The 4,251-nt window shown below is 49.1% G+C and overlaps 1 pseudogene; it reads right to left on the bottom strand.

Moving 5' to 3' along the window:
* Positions 1-281: 281 nt before the first annotated feature.
* Positions 282-4,251, bottom strand: part of LOC106698546 — a 10,687-nt pseudogene continuing 6,717 nt past the window's right edge.

Consider the following 4,251-nt stretch of genomic DNA (forward strand, 5'->3'; position numbering starts at 1 on the left):
GGACTTTTATCTCACCGCAGGCATCAACCTGCGACCCCATCCACACTCCACTTGTTCTTCAGAAAAACAAGAATGCCAGCAGACAAGCTTTAAACCACTGAAGGGAAAAAGGCTCCATCTTCATTCTCTGTGGCCCAGGTGGTTGGGGGATGCCCTTGTTGATTGCTAAAGTGGCCACAAGGGGGCAGTATAGCATAGCGTTCTTAACGAAGGCCTTTCCATTGAATCACGTTGGAAAGACTTCTTTCTACACATATACTTAACAAACCTAGTTACCACCTTCAGAAAAAGAAGCAAAAATAAATTCCTGAAACATGACAGAATTGCAGTGACACGGAACTTACAATCAAATTAAAGAGCAAGAATATGGAGCCAAACGTAAGGAAGAGTTGTAAAAATGCTTGAAGGAAAATTTGGCACAATTATGACCTATATAATTTAACGTATTAACGTTTGGCGATGTTTCGGAAAAAACACAAACAAGATTTCTGCAGTGGATTTTATTGAAACGCGAAGGAGCTATGGAAATGCGTTTCGGTTTTGCCTTTTCTGTCCCTCCTGGCCAGGATGGTTAGGGAAGCTCTCGCACTGCCACTGTAAGCGGACAGGTTAGACTAGTAGGGAGGGCAGTTAGATAGCCCACCTTATGCTCCGCTTCCATCTCCACTTCTAGCCTCCGGGGTAGCTGGTGGCAAGTCGAATACCTCCATCAGAAAGGTTACCCCTTGGAGGTTGATGTTCATGTTTGGTTGTCTGTTCTTCCCTCCGATAGAAAACAAATGACTTGTAAATGTAATCGTAGCAGTGAAAATGCCAATGCATTTTAACTTAGAGCTGCTTAAACTTGAGAACCCTTGGAATGAATACAAGTGTAAACGGAATTCTAATTTATGAATTTGTACCTTATTCCTCCCTGCTCAGGACTTTATGCACGGCATGTACGCAGTGCCCTCGTTGGCAGGGGCCCCTGGGTGGAGGAGCAGGGTCCCTTCCCCCAGGGGATGGTGAATGGAGTCAGAACTCCTGAGCAGAGTAGGCAGTGAAGGGTCCAGGCCGAGGAGAAGTGGGGAAATGGGCAGAAGGAGCTCATGGGGGCGGGCCCTGGTAAGGCTGCAGACACCTCGGGCAGCTATTTCTTCATGTTCATTCTGGAGTCACTTATTAAGATGGAAAGGAGATAAGAAGTGATGTATCTCGGCCCTAAAAGTTGACACCTTCCAACCTGCCAAACAGCTGCCTTCATCGTCTGGGACAGGTCTCCCGTGTCCCTGACCCCGTCCCTCTACTCTAACTTCAGCCCCTGTCGGCCTTCCTGGGCTCATGCCTCCTCTAGGCCTAGGAGATGGAAGGCGGCCCTTCAATGCTGTTTGGGCGAAGTTGTCTTAAGAGCCAGCTCCAGCTGTCCTTGTCTTCTGCGCATTTCACCCACGTCCGAGTAGGATGGCTGCTGGCTCTGCTGCCACCTGCTGGAAGGTGGCAGCACAGCAGGCTGCAAACCTGGAAACCAGTGTGTTCCCAACCATGAATGTCCACAGACATCACCTCTACCTGGCACGCCTGTGCTCTCTGAGAATGGGACGCGTGCACAGAAATCCACATGGGCATCCTTGCCAGCACGCAGCCAGGTGTTTGAGAGAGACTGTAAGTGAACAAAAAGCAGCCTTTATAGCAACCAACCTCCTCCTCCCGCATCCCATTGCCTTAAACTCAGGACTGCAGGCCCATGAGGCCATGCGTTATCTAGCGCCCTCATTTGCAAACACACACAGCTGTCGAATGCCTCAACACACATGGGGTGCTTTTTTAAAACAACAACAATAACGTGTCAACTCTTTTATTTGAGTCATAGAATTAAATTGGAAATTGAACCATTTTCAGGGTCAGTTGCTCAGAAACTCCATCCTGGAGGCAGCATCTTTAAATACAAATTATTCTGGAAATTTGACCCAGGTACCAGGTCAACTTTTAAAACTATTCATACTATTTAAAAAAAGTACAGTTCTCAATACATGTGTGAAATTCTCCCAGTTACTTACAAAATGCTATCACAATTTAAGTGCTAGTGTCTAAATGGACCCTTCACTGAAAGAACAAGAATATCATTTATTATTTTAGATGGTGATTTTATTAGACACATTTTCTTCCAAGCAATTTGTAACTTTCTATATACATACAAAGACTATCATATATCTACTATCTATAGATAGATAGATAGATAGATAGATAGATAGATAGATAGATACAAAGATATCAGAACGTCTGAATCAAGCCAGAGGCTGGGATCATATGCTACTTATGCCCCCTCAACCGCCTTAAGAGGGAAAGATTAGGTACTTCAGTCACTTCCTGTCCACAACCACAACCCACAAGGTTCAGGTTTCAGAGTTTGAGAAAAATCATTAACACCTCCTTATTTTTCTGACACAATCTCCCGGGTGATTCTCACTCCTGTATGTTTCCTCACCTAATGTTGACTACCATGGTCCTAGCTACCTCAATTCAAAACATCCTCAGGCATGTCCTAAGTAAGAAAAGTAGCAACTGCAGAGAGGAAAAAAAGCCCCATAGTTCTCTCTCCCAAATAGGTAAGTCCCTTAGAGTTTGGGTACGATTTGTCTGAAGGAGGCATCTTAAAGAGTATCTAAAGGCCCCACATGCAGCCCGAAACACAGAGGTTGATCAATGGTACTTTTTGTGGCTTATAGAGCTGGGGGCAGCCTGTTTCCAAATGAGTCAGTGTCTTCTCCTCTCCGCCTATTGATAGGGTTAAATCCGGAAGACGATGCTTAGACAGTGGGGGGAAGAGGGGGTGGGGTGGGGTGTGTGTGTGAGTGTGGCAGGCAGACTTTTAGTCATTTGGGCTTCCCTCATCTCTTGGCTCAATGCTTATAAAGCTCTGGGCTTTCATGAACTATGTAGGTTGCCTACCTGAGCTGGCAGTGTTCCTGGGCCTCAGGCACACGCATTCACACACCTGTTGCTTCAAAGCCTCCAGGAGATGCCTGGTGACTGAGCTGGGGCGGGAAGGATGCTCTGAGAGCTGGGGCATCAATGAGAGACAGCCAGAGTCTGTCCGCACCAGGCTGCGTGCGAGCTCACAACACCCACCCCTCCTCTCCCACCCCCCCTCCTGCTTTTCACCTAAACCTCCTGGAAGCCTCTTTTGGGGCATCTCCAGTCTGCACGTTGAAACCTAGGGTCTCTCTGTGCCCCTTAGCACCCACTTCAATCTGCCCGGCTCGGCTGACTCTTACCCTAAATGCTGTGAATGTACTCGCCTCCACCCCACCCCTGCCTGTGCTGTGACCTCAGCGGAGGCCTCCTCACCCTGACCTGCATGTTGCTGGTCCCCCTGCCCTAAATGCTCACCTTCCCAGGTCCTCCTCAGGGCACTGGATGAACCCCTGCCACGCTGGCCAAGGCCCCTGCTCTACTGTCAGGTTCTTCACACCCCAGCCCACATCTTCCTCCCAACCGGTCACAGAGCTTTGCCCTTGCGTGCAGTGCCTGCAGCTTGGGGCTCAGCATCCTTCTCTTCCACCAGCAGTGGGTCCCCCTTCTTTCCTCCCAGCTCCACCAGGCCATGGACTCTCACCTGGGCCTGAGTGCCTGGGGAACTTACTGCCCACCTTGGAGGGGTCACACGAAGAGACGGCCTTTCATAACAGACCAAGTCCAAGTCTCTCCTCCCCACGCAAGACAAGGACTGTTCTACACACATTTACAACCTGTCCATCACCTTGTGCAGGCAAGAAACTCTACAGCACGTGTCTTGATTCATTTTGTTGTTCCTGGTCAGGCAACCAAACTCAAGCATCAGCAATTCTCGGGGGACAATTTTTTATAATGAACTTTTGCAGGGAAGGGAGCATTCGTTGATTGCTGAGGTCCGTGGAGGGCAGATGACAAGGGGCTATTTTACCCACTTGTTTTGGTTCTAGAATGAAAGGGCAGATGCCAAATAGATGGGTGGATCTTTGGCCTTCCATGACAGCCACTTCCTTTCTGAAATCGCTGCTCCCACCCCCAGCCTGGGGCTAAAAAACCGAGTGCAGGTCACAAGCCAACAGAGATGTCCTGCTCCCCTGTGGAGCGTGAGTAGACGGAGCCCCCGCGCTCAGGGGCCTCTCGCTGGAAGATGGGGCAGCGTTTGAAGAGGCGGCGGGTGATGTGCTTTTGGAAGAAGCCTGACAGGTAGTTTCTGAACTTCTCCCGACGAAGCGTAGATGATGGGGTTGATGCAGCAGTGGG

The sequence above is a fragment of the Myotis lucifugus genome, unplaced genomic scaffold (genome assembly GCF_000147115.1).
Source record: "Myotis lucifugus unplaced genomic scaffold, Myoluc2.0 scaffold_195, whole genome shotgun sequence".
NCBI lineage: Eukaryota > Metazoa > Chordata > Mammalia > Chiroptera > Vespertilionidae > Myotis > Myotis lucifugus.